The sequence below is a fragment of the Asterias amurensis genome, chromosome 2, assembly GCF_032118995.1.
Source record: "Asterias amurensis chromosome 2, ASM3211899v1".
Classification (NCBI taxonomy): Eukaryota; Metazoa; Echinodermata; class Asteroidea; order Forcipulatida; family Asteriidae; genus Asterias; species Asterias amurensis.
This window is the reverse complement of record NC_092649.1, coordinates 21963042-21983414: the sequence shown is the minus strand read 5'-3', so window position 1 is coordinate 21983414 and position 20373 is coordinate 21963042. Positions and strand designations below refer to the sequence as shown.

At 38.8% G+C, this 20373-nt stretch overlaps 1 long non-coding RNA gene across 4 annotated transcripts; it reads left to right on the top strand.

Annotated features, from left to right (window-relative positions):
- The first annotated feature begins 988 nt into the window (after positions 1-988).
- Positions 989-11902, top strand: LOC139934051 (uncharacterized). 4 transcript variants are annotated; one of them, XR_011785686.1, is made up of 4 exons: positions 990-1685; positions 2110-2266; positions 3665-3822; positions 11687-11902. It is a non-coding gene; the product is annotated as an uncharacterized lncRNA (long non-coding RNA). The 4 variants fall into 4 exon arrangements; XR_011785688.1 differs by lacking the exon at positions 11687-11902 and having other exon boundaries at positions 989-1685; positions 2110-2250; positions 3642-4027; XR_011785685.1 differs by lacking the exon at positions 11687-11902 and having other exon boundaries at positions 3665-4027.
- The last annotated feature ends 8471 nt before the right edge of the window (positions 11903-20373 follow it).

The following is a 20373-nucleotide window of genomic DNA, read 5'->3' as shown; positions in this document are numbered from 1 at the left end:
AGTAATTTTCCACGAATTTGATTTCGAGACCCCAGATTTAGGATTTGAGGTCTCGAAATCAAGCATCTGAAAGGGGGGGGGGGTGCTATAGTTAAAAAAGACGTGTTTATATTTGCATAAAACGACAAAGATATCTGTCAAAGACAGTGGAACAACTAGACTGCAATTTGTTTATTCAAATAAGATCAATTAATCATAAAGTGTCAAATATGTTACAACCCCACAACGAAGTAAAGCTCATTTTTAGCTATAAAACCCAACAACTGTCATTTTTAAGACAGGATGGGTATCTAAAAGGAGTGCACTCATTTGGCTTGGGTGTATACAGGCAGATTTACCAAGTCGTCCCTCATTATCTCAATGCATCAGTGGCGTAACTACGCATTTTCATTTGGTGGGGCAAAGATTAATTTTTTTTTTTTTTTTTTTTTTTTTGGTGGGGGGGGGGGCAAAGAAGTGCAAGATTATTATTAAATAATGTCAACTGATATATAGTTGATACACAACAATGCAGTTCTAAAACAGTCGACATAGTCAGCAGGTAAGAAAAGATTGCGAAAACAATAAAATCTTATAGAGAACTTATATCATTTTGTATTATAAAGATAAAACTTTTGGACTGTATTTAAGGATTAAATTACCAACTGTGATCACCAAGTACCAATTTAGAGTTGTACACGGCATTCTCAAACAGGCTCTGTGGGTGTGTAAATACCCAAAACATAATAATATTAGACCAATTAAAAATAAAAAAATAGAAATGTTTAGCGTCCCCGCCTGCTTCCTTTTTACAGGACACCTTTTTGTTTTCTTTTTTTGGGAAAAAGGGTTATTTGAAATGATTTTAGCAGCAGAAAAAGCTTGCAGAGTGTAGTCTAGATTTCGAGCCGTCCACGTAACTAAATCATACCGTGGCGGGCGCGCTTTGGCGATTCAACCGCGCGTAGTACACTATCCAGAATCAAGCACCATCGTCTTGGGCCAAGACTAATAACCGCAGGATGGAACCATCTATTTTCTACTCTTTGGAATAAATTAATTGCTCCAATTTAGGCGGAAAAGTTTCCGTATGGCGCCACCACTTTTTCATTCGAAATAAAATAATATAGTATCTAATTTACCTGATTGACATATCCCTTTTTGTAAAAATGAGTGAAAAAGTGGTGGCGCCATACGGAAAGTTATCCCCGAAGTCCAAGGAGCTTACTTCGAACACTTACCACGGAAGCACCGGGACGGACGACATGACCGGGGCGGAGACACGATCATGACGGGGAGAGATGAGCCAAAAACACGGTATGCATTCAGCCACGCGCAGGGCCCCGGGGAGGCCGAGATCACAGCAGTTAAAACTAGTATAAGTACAGTCGTACGACTCGTATCGTGTGAGTGTTTCAGCAAGGGCAAGTTGCGTACATTCAAGCAGACTTTCTTCCAAAGATCATGGTCCATGAAATTTTAGAGTGTGTCATATTTTGTCTTATGAGCGAAATGTCAAGAAGGAGGTTTCAACTTCAATCTAGAAAGAAATCTTCAAGTAGGCCTACTTATCCTACAGTTATTTTTTCCAATGAGCGATATGTATTTAAGCATGGAGTAAGCAAGAAATCTTCAATGTGTTGTTTTTGTCTTATGAGCGATTGTTTCAAGAAAGAAATGTTCAAGCAAGAAATTTTCAAATACAGGTATGTTGTCTATTGGGAGATTTGGCTTTGTCAAGATACCCAGGTGTTTAAGCAAGAAATCTTCATTGTTCAAATTGAATTGTGTTTTGTTGTCTTGCCCAAGCAAATGAAATGTAGTGAGCGACTTAAGAAACCAAGGTGAAAGTGTTCAACTAATTAGAAGTTCAATGTGCTAGGCCTGTATGTTAATTTTTTGTTTTTACCCACGCACCGATGTGTGTAAGCTCTGTATACTGAGTTTGTCAGTACTTTTTCCCGAGCCCCATGACAAAATATCAAAGGCATATTATTATTACTATTAACAGTATTTTTGACCACAAATCTGAAATTTTTTCCAAACTGACAGAAATTATTATTTTTTTTACCAAAAACTCAAACGTACAAAATTCTCAATAGATCTCATACGTTCTGTCATAACACGCAGGTCTTTGTGGCTTACAACTTCCTCTTATCAGCGAGTCAACCTTTAAGAGATGAGCACTCTCTCTGTTTCATTGGAAACATTTTCAATGTTGGAGAATTTCGTCAGGGAACTCTCAATAGCAGGCATTCTCGGCATTTTGTGGTAAAGGAGATTTTCGGTAAAATGTTTGTCCACCCTTTCACTCATCAAAACTGTTTCACAACAATAACATTTAGATGACTCGGGACAATGTGGGAACTGAAATGTGAAATTATATTGGCCAAGAAGTATTGTGTACTAGATACAAGGTTGAAATACTAGCCCCGTAAACTTAAGACTGTTACACTTGCAATTTAATTGTACCAACATTTAAGACAATCTGTATTAAATACACTGGACACTATAGGTAATTGTCAAAGACCAGTCTTCTCACTTGGTGTATCCAATTCTACCTCCATGGTGTATTTCAACATATGCACAAAATAACAAACCTGTAAAAATTTGAACTCAATTGGTCATCGAAATTGCCATATAATGAAAGAAAAAACACCCTTGTCACACGAAGTTGTGTGCTTTCATGTGCTTGATTTTGAGACCTCAAATTCTAAAGCTGATGTCTCGAAATCAAATTCGTGGAAAATAACTTCTTTCTCGAAAACCACTTAACTTCACATGAAGCCGTTTCTCACAATGATTTATTATATCAACCTCTCCCCATTACTTGTTATCAAGTAAGTTTTTATGCTAATCATTATTTTGAGTAATTACCAATAGTGTCCACCACCTTTAACGAAATCTTACACATTCAACTCACTTTTTAGATGTCGTACCTACTTCCTGATTGCATTATTTAAATGTACAGGGAATAATTCATCCTTTAAAAAACCTTTGGTGGGGAATTTGATCTTTCATACATAAATCATTGGTTTTTAAATAGGGGAATCACTGTGTGGTGAAGCGGTTTTCAACTGGTGGTTTAATCCCAACGAGGCCTGGCTCTTGATAATTTTACCAAGAGGAAGTCAAGGTAAATTATCAAGAACCAGGCCTCGGCGGGTTTAAACCACTAGGTGAAAACCGATTCAACACACTTTGATTCCCATTTCTGAATACTGTTTCGGTCAAAAACATGAACAATTCTTTGTAAAAAAGTAAAATAAATGTAAATTGTTTAATTGTTCAATGATTTCTTTCAACACAACACCCCTCCAGCTATGAAATGGTAAAGCTCTTCGCCGCCCTCGGGTAAGCAACTCCTTATAAGGGAATGCTGTGCGCGTTGCGTGTATTGTGTAATGTGGCATAACTGTTTCAGCTGTTGCTCTCGACTAATAGGCATGACAAAACTGTCTTATAAGAACAGGTGCAAGCTCGCGTGTCTCGCCCATGTTTCAACACTTTTTACTGGTCATAAACAAAGGTTTATACACACCCACGTGACGCGCTCTCCACCAATAGGAATAGCGAAACTGCCTGAGGTATTTATGAATAATGCTTGGTTGACTTAGAAAGGTTGGAATTTATTCCAAACTGTTTTAATAACACTGTGTTAGGTCATTTTCCCTCCAAATTGCAGCTAAAAGCTGAACAGGACAGTTGCAGCCTCTACACCCTACGCCTCTTCTTCCCGCCCTGAAATCTTACCTGCACCATTCTTCTTGTACTACTTGCTGTTCTCCACAGTCCAAGAGTGGCTGCGCCTCAGATGATGCATGCACACCCTATAGGCCTAAGGTAATCCATGTTTACTGTTTGCTTGCTCTGCTAGTATCCTTGATTATATGGGCACATGTAATAACTCTCTCTCCCCATAAAAAGCACAAGTCTTTGCAAACACTTTCAACAATGTCAACCAATGGGACAACACCTGGTTGATTTTGTCTTTCAACATTTAACTGGACCTAATGGAGAGGGAGTTTCATTGAGAACGATTTACTCAGTCCGCACTAATGAAACGTTTCAGTATTTTGTTCTGTATGCCTATGATATGAAACCATAAAATCACTGAAAATTGTTTGACCCCCAAATCTGAATACTTGACCCATGCAGGCGCCACAGATTTTTGGGGATTTTGACCAAAACACCCAAACTCAAAAAATCTTCAATTAATCTCAAACTTTTGCTGATGTACTAAATCTGCACCGATGAATTGTCTTCAGTAGTCTGTTCTGTATCATTTGGTAGCATAAAATTACAAACAATTGTTCACCCCAAATCTGAAAATTCGACCCGTGCCAGCATCACAGTTTTTTTGGGAACTTTGTCCATACCCGGGTATGGTCGACTTTTTTTCATTTCAGACCAAAAATCCAAACTCACAAAATTCTCTTGAAGTCTAATAATTTTGGGTGTTTACCCAGTCTCTAAAATCATCGGAAATTGTGTGATCCCAAAATGAAAATTGTGTCCATACCCGGGTATGGTCGACTTTTTTCATTTCGGACCAAAAATCCAAACTCACAAAATTCTCTTGAAGTCTAATAATTTTGGTTGTTTAGTCAGTCTCAACTGATAAAATGTGTTCAGTAGTCCGTTCTGTATCATTTAGAACCATAAGATCATCGGAATTGTTTGACCCCAAATCTGAAAATTTTGTCCATACCCGGGTATGGTCGACTTTTTTCATTTGGGACCAAAAATCTAAACTCACAAATTTCTCTATAAATCTAATAATTTTGGTTTGTTACCCAGACTCCACTTGTAAAATGTCTGCAGTAGTCCGTTCTGTACCATTTTGAACCATACAATCATCGGAAATTGTTTGACCCCCAAACGAAAATTTTGTCCATACCCAGGTGTGGTCGACTTTTTTCATTTCGGACCAAAAATCCAAACTCACAAAATTCTCTTGAAATCTAATAAGTTTGGTGATTTAGCCAGTCTCAACTGATAAAATGTCTGCAGTAGTCCGTTCTGTACCATTTTGAACCATACAATCATCGGAAATTGTTTGACCCCAAAACAAAAATTTTGTCCATACCCAGGTATGGTCGATTTGTTTTTTATTTTGGACCAAAAATCCAAACTTAAAAATTTCTCTAAAAATCTAATAATTTTGGTTTGTTACCCAGACTCCACTTGTAAAATGTCTTCAGTAGTGTGGCTGTATCATTTGAAACCATAAAATTCACAAATTTTTTTAAAACCTTAGTCTGAAAATGTTGACAATACCGGCATGGTTCGATTTTTTCATTTCGGACCGGAATTAAACGCCCTCGTTCGCCATTATTTTAAAAGCATAAGTGCACATTGCATATGCAGTTGTGTCTGACCCGTTTAAAACCGTCCATGCAGTAAATTAAAACGCCTTTGGTCAACGGAGCACGTTCACCGTTATTTTACAAGCATAAGTGCATGTCAAGAATAACATGGGAAATGTTCGGCTGTCGGATATTCGCTGCAATCATAAAACACGTGAATATTCATGCTGCATAGGTTCAGTGAGCTCGCTTACAGGCGCACGTACATGTACAGTCATGTACCCCTTCGCATAGAGCCCGACAGTTTGCATATGCAAAAGTGTCCAGAGCATAAAGTTTTGTATGGCGGACACAATCGCATCTGCTACCGGCATGGGCAAATTTTCAGATTTGTGATCAAACAATTTTTGGTGATTTTATGGTTTCAAATGATACAGAGTGCACTACTAAAAGACATTTCATCAGTGCTGACTAATAGTAAATCAACCAGAGTTTGAAATATAATGAGAATATTGTGAAATTGAGTTTTTAGTCAAAAATCTGAAAAATGTGCCAAGCCTGTTTTGCATGCAATTATGTCCTTTATGCAATATCCAGAGGGTTTTGCATATGCAATCTTGTCCGCCCGGACGCTGCTGCATTATGCAATTGTGTCTGCCCTGACACATTTGCATATGCAGGTGTGTCCGCCCCGTTTTAAACCTTCCATGCAGTAAGCTTAAATGCCCTTGGTCAACGGAACACGTTCACCATTATTTTACAAGCATAAGTGCATGCTGTCATGAATGACATGGGAAATGTTCGGCTGTTGGATATTCCCTGCAATCATAAAATACGTGAATATTCATAATACGTAGGTACATGTCCACTGGACGTTTTTGCGTAGCTAGCCCTGGAAAGTTTGCATATGCACTATGTGTACTCTATCATTTGAAACCGTAAAATCACCGAAAATTGCTTGATCTCAAAACTGAAAATTTGCCCTTGATAGCAGATGCAATTGTGTCCGCCATGCAAAACTTTCCGCTCCAGACAATTTTGCATATGCAAACCGGGGCTATGCAAAAAACCCGTAAGCGAGCGCGTGCATGTACTGAACTTAAGTATGCAGCATGAATATTCACGTATTTTATGATTGCACCGAATACCAACAGCCGAACATTTCCCATTTCATTCATGACACACACTTTTGCTTGTAAAAAAATGCCAAACGTGTTCCGTCGACCAAGGGCGTTTAATTTACTGCATGGATGGTTTTGCACTGGGCGGGCACAACTGCACATGCAAATGTGTCCGCAAATGTGTCCGGACAGACACAATTGCATTATGCAGCAGTGTCCGAGCGGACACAATTGCATTGTGCAGCAGCGTCCGGGCGGACACAATTGCTTATGCAAAAGTGTCTGGCGAACATTATCGCATATGCGATAATGTCTGCTGGATAATATTGCATAGAGGACACAATTGCATGCGACACCGGCTCGGCACATTTTTCAGATTTTTTACTAGAAACTCAACTTCAAAAAGTTCTCGTTCGGCAAATTTTTCAGATTTAGGGTGAAAAATGTTCACATGATTTTATGGTTCCCAATGATACAGAACGGACTACTGAAGACATTTTATCAGTTGAGACTGACTAAACAACCAAAATTGTTAGACTTCAAGAGAATTTTGTGAGTTTGGATTTTAGGTCCGAAATGAAAAAATCGAACCATGCCGGTACGGTCAAAATTTTCAGATTTAGGGTGAAATTTTTTCGATAATTTTATGGTTCCAAATGATACAGCACGGACTACTGAAGACATTTTATCAGTTGAGACTGGCTAAACAACCAAAATTATTAGACTTCAAGAGAATTTTGTGAGTTTGGATTTTAGGTCCGAAATGAAAAAAATCGAACCATGCCGGTATGGTCAAAATTTTCAGATTTAGGGTGAAATTTTTTCCGATGATTTTATGGTTCCAAATGATTCAGCACGGACTACTGAAGATATTTTACATGTGGAGTCTGGGTATAAAACCAAAACTTTTAGATTTAAATAGAATTTTGTGAGTTTGGATTTTTGGTCCGAAATAAAAAAAAATAGAACTATGTCGGTATGGTCAAAATTTTTCAGACTTGGGGTCAACAAATTTCCAATGATTTTATGGTTCCAAATAATAATACAGAACGGGCTACTGAAGACATTTTATCAGTTGAGACTGGCTAAACAACCAAAATGTGTAGATTCAAAGAAAATTTTGTGAGTTTGGATTGTAATGGAGAGCTGTTGTTAGTATACCATTGTGAGAAACGGAGCTCTGAATTAAGTAACGTGTAGTTTTCTAGAAAGAAGTAATTTTCCACGAAATTAATTGTGATACCTCGAGGTTTAGAACTTTAGGTCTCGAAATCAACCATAAACGCACACAACTTCGTAGGACAAGGGTGTTTTTTCTTTCATTAATTTCATTTTCTTTTCACAACTTCGATGACCAATTGAGCTCAAATTTTCACAAGTTTGTAATTATTTTATGCATAATGTTGAGATACACCAGCTGTGAAGACTCGTCTTTCACAGTTACCAATAGTGTTCAGTGTCTTTAAGTTTACTGTCTTTACAAGTTAAAAACATCAAATCATTTCAATTAAATTAAATTAAATTAAAACAATTCTCTCCAAATATTTTGTGAAATTCTTTTGAAATGTTTTAAATACATTGCCAGTTCATCTTCTGATATCAAATCTTCATGATTGTAGTTTTAAAATAATTTATTTTTTATTTTTAATTTTAATTTTTATATAGTGGTTACTGAACAATAGCAAAGCCAATTATAGACTGTTATATATTTTGCTTCAATAAATAAAATAATATTTATAAATGTTTTTTTTTAATTAAATGATGCATTTAAGTTAATTCATCAAATCTTCATGATTGTAGTTTTAAAATAATTCTTGATATTTGCTATATTAAGAGTTGCTTGTGTATTTTGTGGGGGGTAGGGGCTTCATTTTATTTTTTTGTATACAGTGGTTATTGAACAATAGCAAAGCCAATAGACTGTTATATATTTTTTGATAAATAAAACTATATTTATAAATGAAAATAAATTTAATTAAATGATACGTTTAAATTAATTCATTTTGACTTGTCTGTTTTTTTTATGGAAGTTTTTATTTTGTTTTGATATGGCAGTTTGATGGAAATGATAATATTAGACCGGAAGCCCAGAGCACTTTGGTTAAAGGAACGAGGTACCAATATTTGACTACGGGAACGTTGAGTGGATAACGTGACATAATCAGATATGGATGTCTGCCGGGGACCCCCGCTGCATGTGGCGCATGGACCCCCAACAAAGAGGCAAAATAATGGGCTGAACCAAACATTCTAGGTACCACATGAAACCAAGTGGAAATGGGCTTTACCATGATACTAAGTAAACAAAATCAACCGCCAGACAAATTTTCTGCTGCATTAGGTCTGTCAGACACCCCCTCCCCCAAATATTTAATGTACAAACCTATGGGTTGAAATTAACCAGTTGTCAAATTACCTCAGATTTACAAACTTTGTTTAATTGTTCCACTATGGCTAAAAAGAACACAAACCACAAATAAAATCCATTCTTTATGTCGTTTATGAGATACAACCTCTTAAAATATGCTAAAATCTCCCCCTTTTGGAGCTCCGCCCCCGGCCGACACCGCGCGTCGTGGTGGTATTCTTTCAAACGTTAAGCCCGTAATTTAATAACGACACCAGCTGTGCGGCTGAAAGGTGTATACTATTTAAGTTGTGGCCCTTGATTCATAATTTGGCTGCATTGGGCCTATCAGACACCCCCACCCCGGGGTTAAACATCGGAGGAACGACCTAAAACCAAGTTAAAAATTACCAATAGGCCTATTAAAATGCACTATTCTTAACACAAGACAATATCAGGCCGGACAAATGTTTTGCGCGGCAGGCACCTCTCTTTACGGGTTACATAATATGGTGGCCCTGAAGGGACACAGCCAGTCGTGAGTATTTTCGCGGCGTCGTATATTTATTCACGACAAGTCGCGAATATTTTCGCAACGTTGTATATTTACTCACGACAAGTCGCGAATATTTTCGCGACTAGTCGCGAATATTTTCACGACTAGTTGCGTATATTTTTTACGACGTCGTGAATAATTCTGCGACTAGTCGTGACTAAATTCGCGACTAGTCGTAAATATTGTTTTCAGTAACTTAAGTGTGTATTACACGGTGCGCGTAGAGAGCCAAGCTATGACGATTGTAGCCACTCGGCTATGTGTATGGGGCCCATGTTTTATCCAGTAGAATTGTTATCGAAGTTCGAAAAAACAGAGTCTGATTTTCATCAATATTTCGGGGGTTTTCAAGGTTGAATTACTCCCAACTCAAATAATTCTGAATGCTAAAGGATTATTACTCTAAACGTTACTCTAACCCTAACTCACTTACAACACTTACAAGCACCGACTGACACTTGCGGATACCTACCGTGAAACCCCATACCAGACATTGAATACAAAATCACCAACCAGTTTTTGGTTTTTTATTCAGTCCCTAAGCCATCAGAAAATCAAAAACCCACATACTGCATCTTAGCCCTCTGCATCATCCTGCCCTCGGATCTTTGGTCAACCCAAGATGATTGTTTGTTTTCTCTTCATTTTCGATCTTTGTGCCTAGTGTTTGTTTTTTGGTAACGGAATGGATGCTTGACAAATGCTATGGAAGTGTGCAAGGAGTGTGAAGAAAAATATCATCAAGCATGGACAAAAGAGAGTTACAGGGAAAGATTGCAGCATGGAGAGCTTGTCTGGAAACTAAGGGTCTGAAGATAAAGGCTGGGGAGACCATAGTGATGGTTAGTTGAATCATCAATGGACCAATGACGAGCTCTGGTACATGGCTGTGTGGTGTGTGTGTGGGAAGGGTGTAGCTGCAAAGTCAGTCCAGTGTAACACTTGTAGGACATGGGTTCACAGGTGATGTAGTTGCGTGAAAGGTAGTCTTCAGGCTGCTAGCATCATGTTCTTGACATGTTTGAGATGGTTGAGTCGTTCTGCTACCTTGATGACATGATGGGTGCCGAGGGAGCTATTCAGATGCAGCATTGACATCCGGCATGAGGAGTGGATGGAAGAAGTTCAGGGAGCTGGCCCCATTTTTTAAATAAAAGGGGCCGTCCCTGAAGATGAAGGGCTAGGTATACACCACCTTCAACTGCTACCCAAGTATGTTCAATGATTAAAACCATCTTAAACACTTGTAAGAACTAATGGCTACTCTAATGGCATGCTTGTAGTAGGCCTATAGGGATTGAGAGGTCTTTAAAACATCTGCCACACTGATGAGGCTACAGAGATGATTTTGTCATACATCAATTTCTGCAAAGCCATGATCATCCCAGAAAAGGTGTACACCTTCTAACACTTGCCCCAGTTTTTCACTGCCTGTATCAATGGTCTTTGGATATTGGTCTGAAGGTATTTATATCTTCTATGGTCAACTCTGATATCCAAAATGCCCAAACAAGTTGCTATGAACAATTATTGACCATGGCCACTTGGAATTGCTATGAAGTGTTTTGAGCAGATTATTAAATGTTTGTATTTGTCACAAACCACAGATCGATCCATCAGTTTGCTTATAGAGCAAAACAAGGTGTAGGAGATGCTGTCTTTACTTTACTGTACAAAAATGCTCATCTTGAAACAATACAGCGTCTTACGCTAGAGTTTCTTTTGGGATCTGTCATCCACAATTAATATAGGCTAAATTGTTGATGGATCAAATGCATAGCGTGGATGTAAACCATATTAGTTGTGGATTTACAACAATAACAATAATAACAAAACATTCCCCAAATCGCTTAACAGCTAAATACAAAAGCTATAAGAAAACAAAACTGAAAATAAATTTCTGAATTAAAACCCACAATAAAATTATATAAAATAGGCAAGTCCAGCTGTTACCTTAGTTAAACCATTAAAAAAAAATACAAACTACAAAAGGATTCCAAATATTCTGTAAAACTATAGTAATTAAAAATTAAAAAGTTAAAAGCAAAAAAGATTAGGGATTTGTTTAACAAAATTAACAAACCAATGACCTGTGCAGTACAGTGGTTTGTCTCATACCATCATAAAAATCATTATCAAATCTGCTAGTAGGTTGCATGGTCTGTTCTATTCCTGTGACATTATTAGGTTTTTTCATTGTGTTTGAACACTTGTTTTACCCATTAAGTAAGAAACCAGAAAGGAAACTGACTGGGTAGATCTTTAAAATGTTGGTTGAACAAGGTAAATTGACTGGAGCTGGACTTGCAATTCCTGCTCCCGTAAATTTGCCCTTGTTCAAACCCCCTTTTTTTTTTTTTATATGCCCTTGCAGGAATCGTTCGGAATGAGACAACAGATGTGTTGGAAGATGTGAAGGGAGGCATTCCATCAGGGCCTCATGCAATGGCAGCTTAAGTGGCTCAAGCCCCTAAAGTGCTATTTGATGCCATGAAGCTTTATTGTAGTGATATCATTGCTTGATGGCAAGTTGCAGATAGAGACGCGGCCTGGGAAGCATAGGAGAATGAGATGTTCAAAACGTCTTCAACTGTGTGTATTCTGCTCAGATGTTGTCTAGCAACAAGGCGCACTCAGGTAAAACTGCTTAGAATTATTATTACATTAGTAAAAATACTTTGCTAAGGTTGTCCCTCTGGTGGAAGAGCCCATTATGAGTGCATACTTATGTTTATCTCTCATTGTGGTTCTCATGCCTCTGTTTGTTCATCACAGAATATTAAAATCACAACTTGCCCATTCAATTAAAGTTCTCACTTTATTTCCAGATGTGGTTGAACTATACCAAGATGCATGACTTTACAGCTTCTTGTTTGATGGGAAATCAAGCATTATCAATGTTTGTGTCAAGGTCGGATCTACACTCAAGCTTGCAAGAAGAAGAATGGAATCAGGTCAGTACAGATTGCATCAATTTTGTAAATCTATGCAAAGGCACTTGTTTGTGTAAGCACAGTGCCAAATATTACTTCTTATGTTATCACAAACAGCGTTGAAATTTGTAAATGATTCTGCATAAGTCATGCAGCATCACTTTTTGTGTCCTTCCAAGAGGAATTGCCCATTTTCATTGTTTGCGTATATATTTCAGTGATGTTTTTAGAATGGACCATGCAATTACTACTCAGTATCAAAGATCAAGTTTGTAAGAAGGAATACCAGAATGAAACCCACTAGAAACGTGTATATCAAGCAAAAGTCATTGATTTATAGAAATGGTACTTTAAAAGTGTAAAATAGGAATAGACGAGATACCATCGCGACCCAGCAGTTTGCTCATAATAGTAATCAAAAGTAAAAATTAAACTCTTTTTATAAAGCGTCAAACCCATTAAAAATGCCCTCAAGCGCTTTACAACAATAAAAACTATCATTTAACCACAAAAAGCAAAATCATTAGAAGGTGAAAAATAACATCCCAAAAATATGATCATAAAACAATAAAGGTACAAGTACAAGTAAACAGATATATAATCAATCAAACATATTAGTAAAAAAACATGTAATATCTATCGATCCGAAAAAGTTACCCAAGATACACAACAGATTTCCTATTTTAAATTCAACCTGTAAATTAAAAAAAGGTATAAAATACAATGAGAAGTGGGTGGAGGATCTTGGTAATATGTCTAGCCATGTTAGAGGTTGTTACGCCCCTGGATGCCATGATGGGGCAGAGGGGAACATCAGGATTGTGTATCTTGGGTTGATCAAAGAAACAAGGGCAGGAGGATGCAAAGGGCTTGGGATGACAGTAGATAGTTGTGATGATGGCTTGCCTGGTGATCTTGCATTTTTGTGGTGGGCATAGGGTTTCTTGGTAGGCGTCTGTTAGTGTTGGTCGACAGAATGTTAGTCACCCTCATGGTTCTAGTTGTGATGGATATGAAAACAGTGGCGTACATGATATAGATTGATTAGTCTTGAGGTATAGCTTAGATGGTGGCATTAGTTTGTTTTGGTTGTGTCTTGGTGGCTTAGTGTTTTTTAGGTTTGCAAGACCAGGGTGTGGACTTGCGTTAGGGTTAGAGTTAGGGTTGTGGTTGATTGTGGACTGTGGTCCTGTCCACCTCTTCTATTCCTGTCATTGAATGCAGAATCACCAAGCAGCTCTGATCTTTCCGTCAGGCTCAAGCCATCGCACACCCATATACTGTCATTTTAAGACCTGTGCACCCTCCTACCCTTGTTTCTTCAGTGAACCCAAGATACATAACCCTGATTTTCCTTCCACCCATCAAGAGATATTTATAGATAAATGAATAGATGAATATAAAGAGATATTAATAGATAAATAAAAAAAAAAGTTAAATAACTAAATTAATAACAATGAATTAACAAACAAGTAAATAAATAAATAAATAAATAAATAACAAAAAGAATAAAGAAATAAAAACAGTTTTATGAGCAAACCGCTGTGTCCCCGTGGGATTTCCTCTGTACATCATTTTACTAATTTACTTCTTAAAATAATTTCTCTATAGGCCTACCAATTACACTTTTACTGGCAATGATTGTGAATGAAACTTTCAAACCACAAGTTCTCCTCATTCGCACTGATCCGTTCATGCTGCTTATGGGTTTTATTGGCCAATAGTGGTCTTGAAGTATTTGTTTGGTTAAATAAAACAACTCGAGTCTACTTCACTGTACATACCGGTAGAGTCAAATTACTAATTTGCATGTTCCCTATGCCGCGAGGCAATAAATGCTTAAACTTTCACTCACACACACACAATAGCGCCCTCCACCGTCCTACCCACAACGCCCCGCGACATGCCTGCCACGTAGTCGTCCTCTTTTCTCTTAGTCCCGAGTGGGTAAGGACGTGATAAATCTGTGTCCAATAGTTCACCATTTTTGTGATAAAATAAGAGCGCCTTATCCTTTGCTGAGAGCTTTCCTAAAGACTAGAAGTTGTAGACTTATAGTTGTTGTTGTAGAGAGTTTGAGAAATATATAGTTTGATTTCTATGAGTTAAATTATGAGTAGTGTAAAGAAATTGGGGAGTGCTTCGACTGTCAATACCGGTGTTGTGTCCGTTCCCCGGGGACAGTCAGAGCTCTCGGAGGGCTGCACCCGCGACACTCCATCGCCTAGCTCGCAGCACTTCAACCAGCCCCGCAGTTTTAGTCGGCTGCATCAGTTGGTGGACCCACCGATCAAAGAGTGGATGCTTTCCGCTCCCCCTTTTCGGTCAGCATGCGTGGGTCAACCAAATTGAAGGTCAAACGCCCCGGCAAGGCAAAAAAACTGGTGCCAGGGCAACGACCAAGAGAGGCAGTGCAAAGAGTGGCTCAATTCCGGAGTGCACCGCCCGCTCTACCAGCACGAAGCCGGAGAGCTTCCCCCTCCACACGGCTCAGGGTACCCGGCCCGCACCAACCATGTGGATTTCCCCACAAAGCAACTCGTCCCTGAAGAGGATGAGTTTGGCTCAAGTGTTCAACGGCTCTTAATTGCTGAACTGCGCCTTGTCCAGAGGGACATGGCGCGGGTACTGGACCTTCCGGCCGAGTAAACGGATGACTCCCCTGTTGAACTGTGATCGTTTAAGAGGAGGACAGGCCCTGCTCCATGTGCGTATGTACTGATCGCATGGAGGGCATTATGTCAGCTTCTTCTTGGATTGCTTACCCCAAGTGGGCTGATTCATATTGTCGGTTCCCTGCCTGGGATTTTGATAAACATTTTTCGACCCAAGTTCTGCCGGACTCTGCGTCAGACAAACTGGCTGCAGACAGGGGGTCGACTTCCCCTAAACTTCCCTTTGCCAACAAAGTGTGTGGGAAAATGGAGGAGGTAATCAGGAAAATGGACTCGGCATCTCGCTTCGGCATGCGCACATCGTCCTTCTTGCTTCTCTTGTCCGGATACCTCACACTGGCCGGCTATGAGGACTCGGCAGTTCTGGTGGCGGCCCTACATTGTCTGGAAAACGGGCTGCGCACGTCCTGGATCAAGACAGCAGTGCTGCTTCCACTGCACGCTACACAGTAATGGAAACAAGAGCTGGGTTTTTACCAATCTACAGGAGCGCGACGGCGGTTCCATCAACGACGCTCTTGACGGCAGTGCTTCCTCCTCCGCATGCTGCTCTATATTGGTGTAGTTGCAGTGGTGTCTTGATGTGGTGAAGTGGTGCTACAAGCTATCTAGGTGTCAGTGGGTTCAAGTGTTGTGGATGGCAGACTTGAAGTGTAGATAATGGAATGAAGGGTTGTAAGGAAATCAGTCATTGTGTCTGCTTCCGGTGTAGTTTACTGTTTGGACAAGGGTGCCATCTGCTTGTCTGGTGACTTGAACATCTAGGAAAAGACATGGTGTTGTTCTTCTCTTGTTCCATGGTGAATTTGATCAGTGGCTGCTGGTTTATTAGGTGTTGGAGGAACTGCCTTGCAGCTGGGTCAAACCTCAAAGGTATCATCAACATAGAAGAGCAGAGGGTAAGATCAACATTCTTGATGGAATCCAGTTGGCAGTTGGAACAGAGTTCATACATGTATGAGCAAATTGCCAGGACCAGGAATAGAGGAGATCCAATGCCGACCCAGCTGGATAAAAATACACAGGTTATTAGAAGATTGTGGACTTGTTAAAAAGTGAGGCTTGTGCTGTCTGTCGTGAAAGGATCCACTTGTAGGCGTTGTTTGGTGTTGAGGCATGCTTCTTACTTGGGTATGTTGGGACGAGAGAGACTGTGTCAAAACTGACAAAAATGTTAGATTGACTGAGGTGAATTTTCTTTAAAGTAAGTGATGTTGCATTTGATGTCTGTGATGGGTTTTCTAGGTAGGTGTCTGCCTAAACTTAACTATAAACCTATCCCTCACTCTCACATTCGCCTTAATCCTCAACCTAACCCTTTAACCCTTACTCTAAACGTTACTCTAACCCTAACTCACTTACAACACTTACAAGCACCGACTGACACTTGCTGATACCTACCGAGAAACCCCATGCCAGACATTGAATGCAGAAACCTCCAACCTGTTTTTTTATTTTTTTTATTTAGTCCCTAAGCCATCAGAAAATCAGAAACCCACATACGTCATCTTAGCCCTCTGCATCATCCTGCCCTCGGATCTTTGGTCAACCCAAGATGATTGTTTTCTCTTCATTTTTGATCTTTGTGCCTAGTGTTTGTTTTTTTGGTAACGGAACAGATGCTTGACAAATGCTATGGAAATGTGCAAGGAGTGTGAAAAAACTATCATCAAGCAGGGACAAAAGAGTACTTACAGGCAAAGATTGTAGCATGGAGATATGTCTGGAAACTAAGGGTCTGAAGATAAAGGCTGGGGAGACCATAGTGATGGTTAGTTGAATCATCAATGGACCAATGACGAGCTCTGGTACATGGCTGTGTGGTGTGTGTGGGAAGGGTGTAGCTGCAAAGTCAGTCCAGTGTAACATTTGTAGGACATGGGTTCACAGGTGATGTAGTTGCGTGAAAGGTAGAGTTGAGGCTGCTAGCATCACGTTCTTGACATGTTTGAGATGGTTGAGTCGTTCTGCTACCTTGATGACATGATGGGTGCCGAGGGAGCTATTCAGATGCAGCATTGAAATCCGGCATGAGGAGTGGATGGAAGAAGTTCAGAGAACTGGCCCCATTTTTTAAATAAAAGGGGCCGTCCCTGAAGATGAAGGGCTAGGTATACACCACCTTCAACTGCTACCCAAGTATGTTCAATGATTAAAACCATCTTAAACACTTGTAAGAACTAATGGCTACTCTAATGGCATGCTTGTAGTAGGCCTATAGGGATTGAGAGGTCTTTAAAACATCTGCCACACTGATGAGGCTACAGAGATGATTTTGTCATACATCAATTTCTGCAAAGCCATGATCATCCCAAAAAAGGTGTACACCTTCTAACACTTGCCCCAGTTTTTCACTGCCTGTATCAATGGTCTTTGGATATTGGTCTGAAGGAATTTATATCTTCTATGGTCAACTCTGATATCCAAAATGCCCAAACAAGTTGCTATGAACAATTATTGACCATGGCCACTTGGAATTGCTATGAAGTGTTTTGAGCAGATTATTAAATGTTTGTATTTGTCACAAACCACAGATCGATCCATCAGTTTGCTTATAGAGCAAACAAGGTGTAGGAGATGCTGTCTTTACTTTACTGCACAAAAATGCTCATCTTGAAACAATACAGCGTCTTACGCTAGAGTTTCTTTTGGGATCTGTCATCCACAATTAATATAGGCTAAATTGTTGATGGATCAAATGCATAGCGTGGATGTAAACCCTATTAGTTGTGGATTTATAACAATAACAATAATAACAAAACATTCCCCAATTCGCTTAACAGCTAAATACAAAAGCTATAAGAAAACAAAACTGAAAATAAATTTCTGAATTAAAACCCACAATAAAATTATATAAAATAGGCAAGTCCAGCTGTTACCTTAGTTAAACCATTAAAAAAAAATACAAACTACAAAAGGATTCCAAAAATTCTGTAAAACTATAGTAATTAAAAATTAAAAAGTTAAAAGTGAAAAAGATTAGGGATTTGTTTAACAAAATTAACAAACCAATGACCTGTGCAGTACAGTGGTTTGTCTCATACCATCATAAAAATCATTATCAAATCTGCTAGTAGGTTGCATGGTCTGTTCTATTCCTGTGACATTATTAGGTATTTCATTGTGTTTGAACACTTGTTTTACCCATTAAGTAAGAAACCAGAAAGGAAACTGACTGGGTAGATCTTTAAAATGTTGGTTGAACAAGGTAAATTGACTGGAGCTGGACTTGCAAGTCCTGCTCCCGTAAATTTGCCCTTGTTCAAACCCCCTTTTTTTTTTTTATATGCCCTTGCAGGAATCGTTCGGAATGAGACAACAGTGTTGGAAGATGTGAAGGGAGGCATTCCATCAGGGCCTCATGCAATGGCAGCTTAAGTGGCTCAAGCCCCTAAAGTGCTATTCGATGCCGTGAAGCTTTATTGTAGTAAAGTCATTGCTTGATGGCAAGTTGCAGATAGAGACACGGCCTGGAAAGCACAGGAGAATGAGATGTTCAAAAACGTCTTCAACTGTGTGTGTTCTGCTCAGATGTTGTCTAGCAACAAGGCGCACTCAGGTAAAACTGCTTAGAATTATTATTACATTAGTAAAAATACTTTGCTAAGGTTGTCCCCCTGGTGGAAGAGCCCATTATGAGTGCATACTTATGTTTATCTCTCATTGTGGTTCTCATGCCTCTGTTTGTTCATCACAGAATATTAAAATCACAACTTGCCCATTCAATTAAAGTTCTCACTTTATTTCCAGATGTGGAACTTTACCAAGATGCATGACTTTACAGCTTCTTGTTTGATGGGAAATCAAGCATTATCAATGTTTGTGTCAAGGTCGGATCTACACTCAAGCTTGCAAGAAGAAGAATGGAATCAGGTCAGTACAGATTGCATCAATTTTGTAAATCTATGCAAAGGCACTTGTTTGTGTAAGCACAGTGCCAAATGTTACTTCTTATGTTATCACAAACAGCGTTGAAATTTGTAAATGATTCTGCATAAGTCATGCAGCATCACTTTTTGTGTCCTTCCAAGAGGAATTGCCCATTTTCATTGTTTGCGTATATTTCAGTGATGTTTTTAGAATGGACCATGCAGTTACTACGCAGTATCAAAGATCAAGTGTGTAAGGAATACCAGAATGAAACCCACTAGAAACGTGTATATCAAACAAAAGTCATTGATTTATAGAAATGGTACTTTAAAAATGTAAAATAGGAATAGACGAGATACCATTGCGACCCAGCAGTTTGCTCATAATAGTAATAATAAGTAAAAATTAAACACATTTTATAAAGCGTCAAACCCATTAAAAATGCCTTCAAGCGCTTTACAACAATAAAAACTATCATTTAATCACAAAAAGCAAAATCATTAGAAGGTAAAAAATAACATCCCAAAAATATGATCATAAAACAATAAAGGTACAAGTACAAGTAAACAGATATATAATCAATCAAACATATTAGTAAAAAAAACATGTAATATCTATCGATCTGAAAAAGTTACCCAAGATACACAACAGATTTCCCATTTTAAATGCAACCTGTAAATAAAAAAGGTATAAAATACTATGAGAAGTGGGTGGAGGATCTTGGTAATATGTCTAGTCATGTTAGTGGTTGGTACGCCCCTGGATGCCATGATGGGGCAGAGGGGAACATCAGGATTGTGTATCTTGGGTTGATCGAAGAAACAAGGGCAGGAGGATGCAAAGGGCTTGGGATGACAGTAGATAGTTGTGATGATGGCTTGCCTGGTGATCTTGCATTTTTGTGGTGGGCATAGGGTTTCTTGGTAGGCGTCTGTTAGTGTTGGTCGACAGAATGTCAGTCACCTCATGGTTCTAGTTGTGATGGATATGAAAACAGTGGCGGACATGATGAAGATTGATTAGTCTTGAGGTATAGCTTAGATGGTGGCATTAGTTTGTTTTGGTTGTGTCTTGGTGGCTTAGTGTTTTTTAGGTTTGCAGAACCAGGATGTGGACTTGAGTTAGGGTTAGAGTTAGGGTTGTAGTTGATTGCGGACTGTGGTCCTGTCCACCTCTTCTATTCCTGTCATTGAATGCAGAATCACCAAGCAGCTCTGATCTTTCCGTCAGGCTCAAGCCATCGCACACCCATATACTGTCATTTCAAGACCTGTGCATCCTCCTACCCTTGTTTCTTCAGTGAACCCAAGATACATAATCCTGATTTTCCTTCCCCCCGTCAAGAGATATTTATAGATAAATGAATAGTTGAATATAAAGAGATATTTATAGATAAATAAAAATGAAAAAATTAAATAACTAAATAACTAAAGTAATAAACAAACAAGTAAATAAATAATTAAATAAATAAATAACTAACAAAAAGAATAAAGAAATAAAATTAGTTTTACAAGCAAACCGCTGTGTACCCATGGGATTTCCTCTGTACCTCATTTTACTAATATTTTACTTCTAAAAATAAT